Source organism: Platalea leucorodia (genome assembly GCF_965183815.1).
Source record: "Platalea leucorodia genome assembly, chromosome: 8".
NCBI lineage: Eukaryota > Metazoa > Chordata > Aves > Pelecaniformes > Threskiornithidae > Platalea > Platalea leucorodia.
The window spans coordinates 5,227,546-5,244,491 of record NC_138830.1 but is presented as its reverse complement, the minus strand read 5'-3'; the positions used below and the strand labels follow the sequence as shown (position 1 = coordinate 5,244,491).

General features: G+C 51.4%; 1 protein-coding gene across 5 annotated transcripts in view; it reads right to left on the bottom strand.

Annotated features, from left to right (window-relative positions):
* The window catches only part of MECOM (MDS1 and EVI1 complex locus), a 50,891-nt gene extending 39,047 nt beyond the window's left edge, over window positions 1-11,844 (bottom strand). For 4 of the 5 annotated variants that reach the window (XM_082319387.1, XM_082319389.1, XM_082319388.1 and 1 more), the window contains exons 1-2: window positions 11,348-11,844; window positions 9,519-9,653 (exon numbers count right to left, since the gene is read on the bottom strand). The gene's annotated coding sequence lies outside the window, so the exon portion shown is untranslated. The remainder of the gene's footprint in view (window positions 1-9,518; window positions 9,654-11,347) is intronic. The other variant, XM_082319391.1, reaches the window with a different exon arrangement.
* Between the last annotated feature and the right edge of the window lie 5,102 nt (window positions 11,845-16,946).

Genomic DNA, 16,946 nt, shown 5'->3' with positions numbered 1-16,946 from the left:
CATGAACCATCACCCATCGGGTGGCCCCGGCAGCCAAGCACATACCGATGTCCTCCAGGAGGTGGCCGTATAGCCTAATCGTTTCTTTCTGCACAAGCAGCCTTTGCCCATAGATATCGGCTAAATACCTAAAAATAACTAAATAAGATGCATTTCTTCGGATTTGTTTTCGCTTTTCTTCACCTTGTCCCAAAAACTGCTCTGGAGGAGGCATGCAGTGGAGTGGTGGTGAAGGCTGCCGGGGCCAGCTTGTCCCACCACCCTGGCACTCGCCGCTCCAGGTGCCAGAAGCGCTGGGAAAATGCATCGGGCAAAAGGTACCCATGCCACAACCCCCTGCTCATGGCCAATTTTCCCCATAAAAGCCAGGAGAAGGAGTTTACGGGCAGCCTGATCTGCCCAGGCTGCACCTCCCTCCTCTTGTACGCCGGCTGGGTCGAACTGTCCGCTGGGTCTGCTTGGGCTTGCCATTTTTATCCCTTGCAGAGGGGATTTCGAACTCCACTGAGTATTCTGGAGAGTGTGAGAGGCTGAGAGAGCAGTGGCAGGGCCTCGTGCATGTCTCTTCATGCAGCTGGGCGAATGCCCAGTACCACAATCCCCTCCAGAGCCGATGCCGCCATGGGTGTCGAAGGACATGGGGCTGCTGCGTGGGCTTTGGCATGCTGGGGATGCGGCTGGGGCAATGCAACTCATTTGATCAAAGGCCGAAACACATTTAAGTCAAGCCAGCTTTTAACTCACGCAAATAAACCTGATGTCAGTGCCACATCCAGTGAATACTTGCTTTAAGCAACAGTTGTTTTTCCATTTATTAAGATAAACGTATTGAAAACTGGCTTTTTTCTTCCAGAAGTGTAACGGCCTCCGCACATCTGAAAGGAAAGCTGCAGTCTGATCCGTGGAAGATAAGCCTGGTTGCTGGCTTGCTTTGGGTGGAAATAATACGTGTGTGGCATTGCACACTGACCAGAGAGACTTCTGCAGACCTCCACGCTGCAGCAGCACCCACCTCTCACACTTGGGGTGGGAGCAGCCAGGTGGGACCTCCGCCACCTCAGAGGGACCAGGCCAAAGCTCCTGCTCTGCCCAGGACAGCTCTGCCCAGGACTTGCCTCCGTGCTCCCGGGTTTTGTGTCACGGTCGGGTAAACTCAGCTGTTCTTCTGAGGTCAGTGGTGCATCCACACCAAAGGGCGAACAAAAACCACAGCGAAGCCTTCTCCAGTATTTTTCCTCCTCTGCTCATGCTGTCCCATCAGAGGCATTTCAATAGACCTTTTCACCTCTCGTCGCAAAGTGAGGACACATGGACCCTACGCGGGCATAAAGAGGGTCTTGTTCACGAAGCGCTGTGCTGGGGTGCATCACTTCTCTTTGGGAAGCCCCAGTACGATGCAGCATCTTTCCTGCAGCTGTGGGATAAATCCCTAACCGGGGTGTAAACTCTGCAGCTCACTGTCATGTCTGCGTTGGTTGAAAACATCAGAGATGACTAAGCTACCCATCAGAAACTACCTGGCCAGCCTCTCTGTACCTCAGCGGGGAGACGCGACGGAGTATCCAGAAAAATTCCATGTTTTAGGTTGAGTGATGTTTCTTTATTTTGCATCTCAGAACTAGCGCCCTCCAAAACAAGGTCCAAGTGACGGATTTCCAACTCTGGCATTTTGACATCATCATCATCATCACCATCATCATTAATAATTATTATTATTACTATTACTAATACTATTATTAATTATTATACTAACTTTAAATATTATTAAAACCAGCTTTTTCAATTTCTGTATGTACAAAAAAACCCCACCTGCACTAACAGTTTATATCCCAGACTGCATTCCAATCAGGATCTAAAATCAGTGAGGATCTAAAATAAAACATTTTGAACTTTAAACCAAAATGATCACACAGGTAAATTTAATCCGATTTTAATAGCTCTCCTTATTACTTCACTTAAAAGGCTTTTTTTCTCACTCTTTCCACCTAAAACCTTCTGGAATTATCCTGTCTGAGAAGAAGTGAGAAGCTAACTGTGGAAATGAACCACGTTGCCCGAGTTTTTAGGCGGCAGCAGCCTACGGAGGGCAGACGGCGTGGGGGTCCTGCAAGCCCCCAGATGGGAAAGCTCATAAATTACCCCCCAGCCCTGCAGGTCCCCTCCTGGCTGCCCTTGTTTTGCAACAACAGCAACCTCTACCGCAGGCAGTATTTATTGTATTAGGAAACGCTAATGTAGAATAAATGGACTTTTCAGTTGCAAAGCTTTCTTGGGCGCAGTCCTGACTCTACTGTAATTAATGAAAGGTTTTAATTTTCTGACTACCACCTCTTCAGCCCACCAAGCCCATTTCATTACCTGACTTTCTTGGGTTAACCTGCGCTCGCGAGCGTGCACCACTCTGCCTCGAGAAGTATAGGAAGAGCTGCTGCACGGTAGAGGAACAACCGGGAGGGGGGAAAAAAAAAATAAAAGCAAAGTCCAGATGCACATTTCACATGCCCTGGGATCAGCGGTGTGTGACTGCAGTTTATATAGGAAGAGCAAAATCGGATCCAGATCTGGAAACACTTTCAAAGTTCAGGGGGTCTGAGGTGGGGAGAAGTTGGGGGAGGCCTAACTCATCAGTCCTCTGTGCCTGCCTACACCGCAGGTCATATATTTATGCTACCGAGAAGAAATAAAAGCTCCCAAACTGCAAAGCCGTAAAGGGAAAGGGGAGGGGAAAAAAAAAAGGAACACACACAATTTACTTTTAAATGGATGAATAAGGCCTCATTGTTATGAATCCCAGTTTACTTTTCCTGGTCAGGCACTTGAAATTTTATTTATGCTTAATAGACTGCATTTGGCATGTGTAAAGATGACAGAAGCGTGAATTATGAATGACCTTCAACCTATTCAGGAAGTTGTAATAATTGAAATAATAGTGAAAACGCACTCCCTGCGAGCTCGGGCCGGGGCCGCGCGCTCGGCCGCCGCCGCCCACGCGCTTTGAAGTGCCCCGGCCATCCCGCCTGCCCCGGCGAGGCCCGCACCGCCCTGTCTGAACCCCCCCTCCGCTCCCGTCCAGCGTGCCCTCCGGCCCTCGGAAAGGTTTAACCAAAGGATGCCGGTTTGGGGGGAAAAAAGTGACGCTTCAGCCACTGCGTGCGAGCAAAGGCACCAGCTGCTACGCATGCATCTGTCGTGCTCAGCCCCGAAGAGGAGCTGTATTCCATTGCATCCAACTAAACCCTTTATTCCCGTGTATACGAGAGCTTTGGAAAACATTGCACGTGCCCCAGTGCTGCCTGGGAAATTCAGATTTTAGGGCAGGCAAGACATGCTGCTCAGAGTCGCTGCTGTTTGTACTTTAACCCTCCAGGCGACGTATCCAACTTACAGCTAGCACCACAGGGGAAGGCACCGAGTGACTTTGTCCTGTACCACACTGGTGCAAGCGGGAGGACCCACTCTGCATGGGATGGTGGGAAGGAACAGAAGACCCCAAAGGTGGAGCACGCGCTGGTGAAAGCCTGGTGAAGCCCACCAGCACCCACAGAGCCCTGCGCTGCTGCTCCTGCACCAACACCCAGTGCCCGATGGGCTCCCAGCCTCCGCCACATGCCATGGGTACGTCTACCCCAAGCAAGGCACCGACCCGTCTCCCAGCCACCTTTGGAGGCTTGGGTGCACTGGAGGGGAGCACGCCCCAAGCCGGGCCAGGAAAGCGAGCGCCCGGAGAGGCGGCGTGCACACTGCCAACTGGCATTCGCCTCCGCGCTGCTTCGGAGCAAGAGTGGAACTTGCCTGAAAAGCAAAACAAATTAAACGTCCAAAACTAATAATAAGTGTTATGTTCAAGGAGCTTGAACAAAATCAGGATTTATGCTCGCCAGAAAAATGAGAAGGGTGAGCGGATACATAACCTCACAACGAGCTGTAATTAAGCATTTGAGGGGGAAAAAAAGAAAGAAAAAGGTCCAAACGGTGAAGCTTCAATTTTAGCTCCTGTGATGAACAACTTCTGCAGCTGGAGAACTGTGTGATGAAACCCGAGCCAGGTTCTTCTTGCTGTACTCAGGCAAATGATAAATTGAAACGAACTGGAGTTTTTTTCAAGGGCTAATGTAGAGGAGTCCTTCCCAAGCGCTGTATGGGGCCCAAAGAAAACTTCAGCAAAAATCCACAGGCGAAACTCAGCAAGTGCCTGCGTGCGAGCGGCTGCGGGGGCACGGGTGGGAGCCCGGCGGGGAGGAGAGGACCCTCCCCTTCACCCTGCCGAGATGGTGGGGGAGCACCGCAGCGCCTCGGCACCAGGACCGCGATCCCTTTCCTTCCTCGTTTCCAAAGTGCCCTAAAACTGCCAAAGCGGATCAAGCGGGAGGGGCTGGAGCAAGGACGCTCTCCTGAAATAGCACCAGGAATCCGCATTTTTTCACCTTCTGAGGTAAAAGGTGCCTCCTGCTCCCCCGAAGCGAGGAGGGAGCTGCAGGATGTCCCTTCGCAGGGCACCCTCTTCGGCGTCTCGGGGGCTGCAGGCCACCTCCCCAGGGATACTCATGTCTTCTTCCATCGTAGGTGCATTTTAGCCTCTGTGAAAGCCCTGGGTCCAGGTGAAGGGCTGCCACATCCAACTGAGCTGCTCCGGCCCCGCAAGATCTCCTGCTCGGGGGTCGCTCACCACCGACACCAGACCACAACTTCTGCGTGTCCACCCGTTCTCCTGAGGTGACCTCACCACACAGTTGTCTTCTAACATCCCACCTTCCGTCGTGAACCACACGAACTGCTGAGTGAGTTGCAGCCTTGTCCTGGCTCTGTGGACATCTATAACCCTCTATGCTCTTTCTGGCAAGCACATGAGTGTGATTTGACAGCTCTTATCACAAAAAAGGCATTTTTGCTTAGAGACAACGTGCCTTACCGCTTTTATTAAACATGAATCGTCAATAAAAAGCTTATCACTTTGCAGAAATGGCAACAACTAGTTGCTGGTTTTGGTTCTAAACAATTTCTTTTAGGTCACGTCAGGACAGGCCAACGCCGAGAGCGGGAACACCACCAGTGCATTAGGCTGCAGATAACACAGGCAGACAGAAAGACAGGGCAGGAGTTTCACCCGCAGCCTCAGCTCTAACTGCAGTAAGTGGAAAATCACCACCGATGAGCTCCTCGTTCCACCACTAAGCTAACACGACCCCGCTCCACTGGAGACAGATTTTCAGTGGGAGATGGATTAAGCCTTATTTGCTTAATAAACTAATAACTCATAGGAGGAATCATGGCAGAATAGGGCCCCGTATGAGCTCAGCGTGCGTGTGCCCTCCTGACCCGCAACAGCCAAAACCTTAATTTCACTCTCTGACAACAAAGCCTCAAAACTATTCCTTAACTACACAACTTTTGCAGGTGGCTGTGCGTCTAGGGCTGCCGGAGGAGCCTCCGCCGTTTTCTGCCTGCGAGCTGCCTGCCGTGGCGGGGGGGCAGCAGCAGTAAAATCTGAAACATGAAGCTGTGTCTGCAGATTAAAAAAGTTTGTAAAACGTGTAAGATGTGATCAGATCTGGTGAAACCGACAGCAGTAGGTTCGCTCATGTAAGTTTATATCACTGACATCGGGCACGTTGTTAAGAGTGTAATACTACTGGGTTTTCTCCCATTGCAGTGGCACATACGTGAGTATAAGGAAACAAAACAAAACACACAAAAAAAAGAACGCCAAAACCTATTTCAGTACACACAGCAAACCAAAACCTCAGCAAACTGATCTTGAGCCACTTGGAGTTTTCCATGGATAAACCAAAGGGAATCTTCAGCAGCTGCTTTGTTGAGGGGGAAGAGACCTGGAAGCTCAGAGCAGCTTCACAGCATTGTGTGGCTGTATCGCTGTCAGAGCTTTGCAAGCGATGAGCAAGAGAAAAACAACATTCAGGAGCTTTAACTTCAACTGCTACCAACTACGTTTCTTAAAAGAAAAAAAGAAAAAAATATATTTTTTTACAGCTTGAAGGTGACCGTGATCCCAGCCTGAAAACGTGCCTGGAACGTGTAACAGCCCCTGACAGGCCATTGCTATAGTCACTGCTGTGTTTGCAACTGCACTTTCCTTAACGCATACATTTTAAAATAATGCTTTTGCTGGGATGACAGCGCTGCCAGAAAGCCTAACAGGGCTAATCATTCCAAAGTCATTAAAAAGTTGAGCTAATAGACATTTAATGATAACAGAGGGGAGTCGTCCAAGTTAGCAGAAACTGGTATTGAATCCTAGCTGACTCTGAGCTGAAAAAACACATTCCAAGGCAATAACAGTGACAAGGTTCTCTGCAGCTCTGCACACACCGTAGTCTCTCTGGGGAAAGGAAAAAATGAGAGTGCCCTGTTTGTGGAATTTTATTCTTCACATACATCTTGAATTACATACTTTCAGGTTAGATTGGGTATGACAGGAGATAATAGGAAGACAGCGAAGAGAAATCCTAGATCAACCTCGTTTGAAATAAAAAAAAAAAAAATATGCAGCTTTTAAACCCTACTCCACCTCCAATCAAATGAAACACGAGTTGCATCCAGCATGCATGTTTTGACTGCATCCCACCATTATCGAGCTGTTCATCTTAGCAAAGCTCATTTATACAGTCCTAAGAAAGAGCCCAGGCCTTTTGTAAAGTTGATCCTAAGTGATGAAACCTAACCTCAACCGTGAGTCGGTGGGTGGGGTTGTGTGCCTCTGAAAAAAATCCAAGAGAGAAAACAACAAAAAATGTTTTTCTTTTGCTCTTTTTGTTAAATACAGAAGGTAGAGCTTAGCAGAGTGACTAGATTACACATTGCCCTGAGATTCATCTAAATCCTGCCTCAAGCAGTCTGGGAATCATACCTGTCTGTCAGTCAAGCTTGAATTTAGTAGCATAAACTTGTGGGCAGCGTGGAGCTGGGAGCGCTGGCAGGATCTTTTACCTTTTCAGGTACAGCCCAATGTTTGCTTGTGAATTTTACAGATGAGTTGAAGCAATTAGAGGCGAACAATTACTGCTGATCGAGTGTCTGTGCCTCGGGAGCGAGCAGCGTCTCCCGCAGCGGGGATGCTCCCCGTGGGATGAGGGCTGCTGAGGTGCTGCTTATTCCCGGGGGCCGCGGGAGAAGCGGGGTGCCCCCACCCCTGCACCCAGCCCTGGCCGCGGCTCCAGCTGCGCTGGGGCCTCCTGTCCCAGCTGGGCTGCATCGCCTCTGTCCTCCAGCTGCAACCACTGATACACATCCTCGAGCTTCACCTTTTTTTTTTAATTTTTCCTTTTTTTTTTTTCTTTTTTTCCTTTCCCCCCGCTTTTTTTCTAGGAGCCACAGAGGCAGAGCGACCCAGAGGCAGTCAGCACACGGGCACGCATGCACGCTCAGTCCTGACTTGCATTTGTCACTCCTTGTACACGCACACGTTTGGCCATGTAATGTCCATTTCCCAGTTTGCCTTCCTATTATATTTTATATTACCTCTGGTGAGCTTGTGCCAGAAGAAAGCAGAAGGAGGAGCTGTTAGAAAGGCTTTTTCGCTTTAAGATTCGAGAGCACATTTTTAGCATTAACTTTTTAGGCTCTGGTCATAAAACGTTGGAGGACGCGTACAGTTTTGTGGGTAAATTTGCAGCGTTTCCAGAGGGCCAAATGAACAACAATCTCTTGCTGACAGCACCCAGCTCACAACACGCTACTTGAAAGACAACCAATTCTTAATTTGCAAATCTCAGCAACAATAAGCTATTAAAATATGGAATTATGAACAGCACGATACTGTGCAAAATAAATAACAAGTCTCCAGTGAATGAAAGAAATTATTGGCAGCAGTACAGCCACCATTACCAAATCTCAGAAATGTAAACACTAAAAAAAAAAGAAAGTTACAAGCGCCATAACTTTCCTTCCAAAAACGTCAAAACGCGGGTGCGTGTCCGCGTCGCGGAGGTAGATGCTGATGTTTCAGCCTAGCGCGTAGTTTCAGTTGCAGATCACCGATACCGACGCAAAGACAGTAAGTTGCTTTGACCAATGCACGTGATTCCACTTCTAATCTTTCCTGTCTATGCCAGCTCTTATTAAACACAAAATATTTGAATTTGCTGTTTCAATTGATCTATATAGTTTCCTCTTTGCATCACTGTTCCATAAATGCTCCGCCTTGAGAGAATGTATTGTTTTTCAGTGTAAAGCATATTTCAACTCGGAAAATGTATTTTGCATTTACTAATAATCTTTATGGTTTCTTTAGTTAAACCAGCTGCTGTATAAAACAGAAATTATATCTCGGTCGGCTGGCTCACTCTGTATTACATGGGCTCAGGGCTGAACTGTAAAAGTTGAAAATTAAAAAAAAATCTTCTCTCATAGTTTCTGAAAAAGTTATTTAAACCGGTTTTAATCAGCTATCTTGCACGAGCGAAATACATAATGCTGTGCTGGAAATAGCAGGCTGTCTCACATTCATTTCCTATCTGTAAGAAATTTGATTAGAAGGAATGATTTCTAATTGAAGCTTTGTGTCTGGTTGTGATTCTCCTTTCAATACTGTCAAGGCAATTAAATCAGCTAAAGATAGTCTTTAACATTCACTTGATGCAGTTAATTAAGTGGTGAAAAATAAAATACTGATTAAATGAATCAAATCCAACGTTGCAGGTAGCAAAGTTTAAATTGGAAACAAGAATTCACACTCAGTTGTTGCTTTCCTCTTTTAGGTATTTTACTTCAAAGAAGTACAGCTTTCTTAACCGAACTTCACCGTTAAAATATTTCATAATGGCACGTATTATCCGCAGACTAAAGCGAACCTTGATTTAAGAAACACCTAATAACTCATCAGCATAATTGAAAACAAAATGCTTCACTGCGTCCTTCCTCCGCCTATTCCAGCCTTTTTTCCAACACAAAAGGATAAATAACGTTTCAGCCCAACAAAGGGTGGATTTAAGTGCAATAAATGAAAAGAAAAAGAAAGCCACTGAAGATCCTGCTTCAGCATACAAGCATTATGAGTTGTAGCAAAGTGTATGAGAAGGCATAATAATCTTCCTGCACGTGTGCATTCAAAGCCAAAGCCCCGTACATACAACTACACTGGCAGCATTATCAGTTTTGTATCCTCATTCTTTCCATTAATTTCACATTACAGCTTCTGATCAACCCAACGGTTTAACACAGCAATCCAACTGAACTGGAACAGGAGCCAGAAAACGCTACTAATCCAAAATCAGCAAATACAGGCTTTGTATTCCCAAGAAAGTAGCCCCAATTTTTATCAGGTAGAAGATAAAAAAATAGGGGTTGTTTGTGAATTGAACAACAAGGTGGAAAAATAGAAAATTCGTATTATCTGCAGCCCATAATCAAAATTACTCTATTCTGCATTTCACATCTGTGCCTTATCTTTTACCACAACAGCAAACAGGCCAAAATCTGTTGTGAATTGCTGTTATTTTTTTTTTCCATTGACACCTCAAAGTTCCTTAAAAAAATAAGTCCAGAAAGTGAACACCACATACCTGATCGCTTATCTGACATGCAACAAGGTTGTGCTGATTGTAGCATCCAGCAAACTTGATATATTTGAGCCAGTTTCCTACATCTGGTTGACTGGCATCTATGCAGAACTTCACATTGCAAAACTCATCCAAGATCTAAAAGGAAGAATATGAAAGAGTAAATCTTTCTGTCGCTGTCCGGGCATACTAATCAAAAGATAAATCACAGGTTTCCAGGTAAACAAATGGATAATAATAACATAGGCATGTTTATTCAGAAATACACTCCTCTGGTGAGATTTGTTTTTTAGGAATGATCAGAATACATACATATTAATAAAAGGACAATAAACGTACTGAAAAATGTCTTGACAAATGTTTAGGTGTAATCGAGATGTTGTCTAATTCTTGCTAAGAAATGCTACGATAATTTAAGAGGGATCTGATTTTTTTGGCATTCATCAGTGACCATTTACATTTAAAATTATTATTTTAATTAAATATGATTCTGTCAGGGAATATAACAAGAATTACTAAAATAGCTGGTGTTGGTTTCATTTGAGGTTTGTGTTTTGTTTCAGGATTTACGTTGCTTGCAGCACCCACTTAGTCTTTTTGTATTTGTTACTCTGAACCAAACTTTATTTGGTAGGCAGTTATTTATCTTGTTTGAATATTACGCTTCCCAAACAGCCCTTCTGTGCAACACTTAAATCACTCCCCTTAATTGAAGCAAATAACAGAACTCCCTATGCCAAACTAAAGAAAATAAATGAAAAACAATGTAAACACTCATGCAAAATATGGCAGTATTCAATACATACCAATAAATGGTTCCAATTATGCAGACAATAAACAAATATAATGAGATTGCTTGTGGACAAGCTAAAGAGGATGTTCTATTCTAATATTATGACAAATTCCTAATCATTACATATGAGTGAATCTCATTATTTATTTGCAAGCTCCACCACCGGCCTATCCTCAACTTCCCACAGCATCCCAGCAGCTCCCTGCTCCATTTCTAACTCCTCCGGCTGGGCACCGGCAGCAAACCACCCGATTTTATTACCAAAAAACCCTTCAAACCCACGCCCTAAACGACAAGAAAAGGCAGAGGGAGGTTGTTTCCCCGAGGGGAAACGTTTGCACCCACGTCCAGCCCCCGGGGCACTTCTGGCCTCGGCGCTGGGCGGACGGGAACCCCGCCGCGCCGCGCCGGTAACGAAAGCCCACGGACGTTTCCCCCCACGGGCTGGGGCTGCAGCCTCAGCCCGCTCACCCTCCTCCATTAACCGAGCCCCGCGGAGAGCTGCTCCCCCGCGGGGGCGGCCGGGCCCGGGGCGGCCCAGGTACGGCGGGCCCTGCCCGGGTCACCGCCCCCGGCCCCGCCGCCCCCCCGGGGCCAGGATCAGGCCCGTCCCGGAGGGGGGGCAGCGGCTGCCTGCCCGCCCGGGGCTGCCCAGCGTCGCCCCGGGACAGCCGGGTCTCCCCCCTCCTCCCGGGCAGACTATGCCTCCCCCCCAAAAAGGGGGAAAAACCTAACCCGAACCCCCCGCCACCCCAAACCCCGGCGGGGCCCAGCGGAGCCGCGAGTCCCGTCCCCCGGGGCGCGCACGCCGCCCCGCCGCACGCCCCGCCGAGTATTTTTTGCAAGGGGGGCATTTAATTTTCCTTTTCAAAGCACACCCCGCTCTGCCCCGGGGGGGGGGGGGGGGCTCACCCCCTACCCCCCGGGGCGGCGGAGCAGGGTCAGCCCGGGGCCGGCGGCGCGGCGGGCACCGACGGGGCAGAGCGGCCGCGTCCCGCGGGGCCGTGGGCAGCGCCGCCGCCGCGCTCCCCGCTCTTACCTTGTGTCGCCGGGAGCCCGCGGGGGCAGGGAGGGGGGCGGAGAGGGGAAAAATATCCTTCAGGCGGCTGGAAGCAACATCTTGGCGTCAAAAGCGGGCGGAGGCCGCGGCCGTCGGGGTCCGGGGCTGCGGCGGGCGCTGCGCGGGCGCGGAGCGCTCCAGCATTTGGCGGGGAGCGGCGGGGGCCCGGGGCGCCGGGCGGGGAGGCCGGGAGGGGGCTGCCGGCCTCCGAGGGCTCAGCGGCGGCGGGGCTCGGCGGGTTGCTGCCGGCTCGCCATCACCTTCCTCTTTCGGCCCCTCCTGGTCTTATCGGCTCGGTGTGTGTGTGTGTGTGCAAAGAAAGTTATCGGGAGAAGGGGGGAGGAAGGAGGAAAAAAAAATAAAACAACCCAAAACCCACACAACCCTCTTTAAGGGGGGGAAAAAAAAGAAAAACAACAACAACAACAAAAAGCCCACCGCACACCGCTCAACAAAACAAACTTCTTCCACTTCTCCGCCGGGGATGGGAGAAAAGTGTGCGTGCGTGGGCGGGCGGCTCTCCCCCTCCCCACCCCCGCAGCCTGCCCGCGGCGCTTCTTCCCCGCCGCACCCCCGGGCAGCGCCCGGCCCGGCCCGGCCCTGCCCGCCCCCCCTCCCCGCCCACCCCGTCGGGTCCTGCCAGCCCGCCGCTCCCCTTTCGGGCACTGTCTCTTTAAAGCGGGGCAGCCCCGGCCGCGCCGGCGGCCGCCCCCCCCCCCGGCCCCCCCGGCCCGGGCGGCGGCGGCGGCGGCGCTCCCGGCGCGCTTAAAGCGACAGCGGCCCCGCGGCCGGGGGTCAGCGCCAGGTCGCGGAGGAGCGGCCCCGCCGCGGGGGCTCACCGGCAGCCCCCCCCCGCACACCCCCCCCGGCCGCATCCCCCGCCCGGGGCCGGCGGGGGGCTGCGGTGCCTCGGGCCCTCGCCGCTCGCCTCTATTTATACGCCGCCGTCCCCGCCGCCGCCCGGCCGCTCGCCCCCCGCTCCCCGCAGCCGGGAGCGCCGTCGCGGCGGCCCCGCAGCGAGCGGGGAGCCGCGCCGCGCTCGCCCCGACGGCTTCTCCCGGCGCTCCAGGAGCCAGCGCGCCCGGCTCGTTACCCGAGCTATCCTCGTCATCGCCGTCACTGTGGTTATTAATAATAATTTTTAATGAAATGCAACTTTTTTTTTTTTTTTTTTCTTTTGGTCCGACCAGTTTCCCGACGACCCCGTTTGGTGCCGCGGAACCACTCGCCGGCGCTTCCTAAACGATTTTTTTTTTTTTTTTTTTTTTCCTGTATTTATTTGGTAACGAATCCCATGAATGGAGCCGGCGGGAGGCCGGGCTCTGCCCGCCGGCGGGGGCCGCGGCGGCGGCCGGGCCCGCTCCCACCCGCGGGGCGGCCGCAGCCCCCGCCGCGCTCCCGGCTTCGCCCGTCGGCCCCGAAACCCCGCCGCGACGCAAAGCCGCAAACCGGCCCGCAAAGTTTGGCACCGTCCGAGCTAACCGTGGCAAGATAACACGTATCTATGTGCATTTTGGCGAAGAGGGCAGGAAACAAAAAAAAAAGAGGGCTGAACTGTATCTTTTATTGCACCATGCAGAAGTGCCACCCACTTTTTTTCTTTTTTTTTTTTTTTTTTTTTTTAAGTGCAAATATATTTCTCAGACTAAAAGTCGATTTTTCTTTCCCGGGGGGCCGGGGAGGGAGGGCAGAGGGAGGGCGAGAAGCCGGGTGACAAGAGATGATGATTAATTCGTCTCAGCGGCCTGTTATCTGTGACATTGAACTGTTATTTCAGATAATAGCTATTGTTCGAGGCGGGGAGGGGAGAGAGAAGGGGGAAAAAAAAAAAACGCACGCAGTTGTGGTAGGTAGGACAGAAAAAAAAAAAAAGGGAAAAAAAAAAAAAATCCTTTGTCAATAACCTCAAAAAACCTGGTGGGAGATTCCCATAGCACCCGGGCCTGAGAACCGCGCCGCCCGCCCGGTTTGCCGGGCCACTGATTTCCTGCCCTCCCTCCGCTCGCCCATTGTTGGAGCTTTTTTTTTTTTTCTTATTATTATATTTTTTTCTCTCTCTCTTTTTTTTTTTTTTTTAATTTAGCCATAAATTGGACCGGCTCGAGCTATGAGCTGTTCTATTTTCTTCCTGTCAGGATGAGGGATTTGTTTTATGATGCATTGTGTATTAAATACAAGTAATCTGGGAAACTGATTGCTCGAGCCCATAGGCCTGATCAGAGGCCCCGGTAGGAGCCGGAGCCCCCCCCTCCCACCCCCGGCTTTGCCACAAAAGGAGGAAACGCCGGTGGACAAACAAAAGGGCCTCCCGGTACCGGCAGAGCGGGGCCGGCCGGCACCGGGGCTCCGCCGCCGCGGGAGGCGCCGCCCGCGGCCGCTGGGTGGCGCTGGCCGCCGGGAGACGGCGGGGGCGGCGGCGGGACGCGGCGGCGGCGGGGCCGGGGCCGGAGCGGGGCCGGGGCGAGGGCGGGCGGTGCGCAGCTGCCGGGGCGGGGGGGAGAACCCTCGTTTTTTGGCAATTCCCCTGCAGGCAGCTCGGCTTTGCCCCCGCCGGGCGGAGGGAGCGCGGCCCGAGGAGGAGGAGGAGGAAGGGCCGTGCCCCCGAGGGGTTCGCGGCGGGGCGCGGCGAGAGGCGCTGGGGGTTGAGCCTCACCTCACCTCACCCCCCGTCTCGTAAGGGGACGTTGATGCTACACCTCGCTCTCTCTATTTCTTCTTCCAAGCCAGAACCCTTTAAACGCATCTATAGCCTTTCCTCTCTCCCCTTGCACGGTTTGGTAGGCGCTTCAGGAGGCCCAAACATTTCCACGGGGTCGCTTTTGCAGTTGTTTATTTAAAATAAGTCGCTATATTAGTGGAGGCAGTAAGGAGTTAGTACTCGAGTCTGCTAGTAATTCCCACCAGGCTGTAAACTGATGCCTCTTTTAAGCCTTTAACTTCATGGTCGTCCCAGAAGTAAAAGTTCTCATAATGGAGACCCTATGGGCATCGTGCATTCCAGCACATCATTAAAGCAAAGCAAAGCAGCTCAGCCAAAGCCAGATGAAATAACTGCACTGTCCACTTTTAATGGGCTTCCTGTGGACAAACACTGCAGAGGACAACGGTGAAAAATCAGACAAGTCGCTGGCGATTTTTTAAAATACCGTAAATGTTCATATTAGGCTTAATATTATCCTTACGTTTATAGAGCAAGCCACTTCATAACCGCATTTTTAAGTGGGGTTTAATGTTATATTTCTCAAGGTGACTAAACACAACATTGAGCATCCTGTCTAACACTGCGGTGAGTGTTTAAAATACCGGGCGAGTGTATCAAGCGGGGAGGGAGAAAGGAAAAGCAAAGCAAAACAAACGCGCAGAAAACAACAGCCCTCCGACATACCCAAACGCTCCGGGACAGACCCGGGAAGGCAGCGACACGCAGGAAAGGCGACACAATTTCTGCATGTTAATTCCTCTTGCCCTGCGTTACAGATATTGACTTAAAAAAAAAATAAAATCAAGCAAAAACACAAGTATTGCTGCTTATTTCAGAGGGAAGAGCCGGACCCTTTCCAGCCGTCGTGCGAAGGAGCGGTGGCGGGGGGCATCGCGGTGCTGGCGCGGCCCCCGCGCCGGTGCCCCGTCCCCGCCGCCCCTCCTGCCCTCACACGCTGCCGGGCTCGTCCCTCCCGGCCAAAAGGCAGTTTTTGAGTGAGGGAGAGGAGGAGGAAATTAAAGGTAAAAAAATGTAAATAAAAAATTTCCCTTGGTCTGGAAATGGGCCCAACTGAAAGCATGTTAATCTCCACCTCAGTAATTTGGTTCTTCTGGAGAAGACAGAAGCCCTGCTGCTGTGCCCTGCACTTCATAAATCACGTCTTTATGTGGACAAGGTCAGGGCACCTAACAGCTCAGACATGGGCCTTTGCAGTGGCTTGGAGGGCTCCGGCATGTTTATTCTCTCGCACAGATCTCCGAGGAGCAGTCCAGCACGCTTCTAATTACTTTTGATTATTTTCATTTGCTCGGGTCAGGCTGGCTTTGCCGGCACTGCTGGAGGGTGGGTTTCCTCCCCCCGGCCCGGCTGCGGGACGCGGGGGGATCACCGCTCTGCCGCACCCGGCACTCCTTCCCCCGGGCAGCGTGGGGCTCTGGGGACCCCCGGGGCTCACCCCGCCGGCCGAGGGGGTCCCCTTTTGGCAACTACGGGGCGCGAAGCCCGAAGCCTCCGGTTGCGGTGGGCACAGCCAGCTGGGCTGTCCCCTCCATAGCCAGGCAGAGAGGGGCATTTACCAGTCTGAAATGAGTATGCAGAAAAGACACACACCCTCCGCCGAAAATACCGACGGCCTTTGGAGGAAAAAAATAAACAACCCCATATCCTTGCAAAAAAATTAGCGTGGTGCGTGTGCAGGCGATAAAAAAGTTGAAGGACCTCTGCGACTCCCGTGGGGACGGGGCTGTGCTGGGGGAGCTGCGGAGCACACGCAGCCCCCCGCCGCGCACAGTGGCAGCCCGGGGTTGGGTCTGCTCTCCTCCTGCTGCTGCGGGAGCCCCCCGGGCACGGCGCGTTACGGCTGGGATAAATAAATACGTAGAGCGAGTGCGTGGCGCCCACGCAGAGCAGATGCACGGCAGGCACGCTCGTGGGATGCCGCCGCGCTGGTAGGGCCCAGGCGTGGGTGAAGCCATTCCTGCGCTCCCATGGGTGCTGCTCCCCGCTCGCACCCCATCGTACGGTCTGGAGCAGCCACGATGCTGCTACTGGCAGGAGCCACAAAACTACCCGAGTACTGAGCAGAAAGACTCCACTTTTTCTCTTGTATTAAAATCCGTGCTCTAAAATAGCACGTTCCTTCTGATCGATAAGGAAGATGTAAAAATGGGTCAGTGACTAGTACCCAGCTGCCTGGGTGAACTTGCTCCTGCCTTGGGGAGGAAGGCTTGCAAACCCTGTGGAAACTGCCCTTCCTCACGGCAGGAAGAGATGTTATAACGCCTTACTGCAAACAACCCCTGGCCCTTTGCAGCCAGCCCCAAAATGTGATACTGAGGGATGCAATGCTGCTTGTTCACCCCCCACCGTAAGCATGCTCCTTGCAATGGGAGAAATCTCATTTTCCTCCGCCAAATCTTCCCCCAGGTTTCCCTGCCAAGGCGCGTGCTCTGGCGCTGGACGCTGAGGAGCATTGCTGTTTTCCTTCGTAGTGTTCATTACTTCCATTACAGAAGAGTCTGGAAGCCTCCAAATCCAGCCTGGGCCCTTTGGGCATTCAAGGTTACTGCACCCGCAAGGCGAGACAGTCCCCGCCGGGCGAGTTTGGCACGCGTGTGTGCTAAGAGAAAAGTCAGGGGAGAAACCCGCGTTAGCTACCTCGTTTTAACACCTACTACAGACAGGGCAATCTAAGGCAGTGGCTGATTGATGTGGGTGCTGGCCTCCTCTCCACCCAGAAGCTGTGCGTTTTCCTGTGCTTTACCTTTCTCATGTTTTGAAAAAAAGCCAAAATTCTGGAAAATCTGGGAAACTCCACTGGCAATGCCCTTATTCTATATATCTCCTTGTGCGCTGGGCAGCCTGGAAGGGCATTTT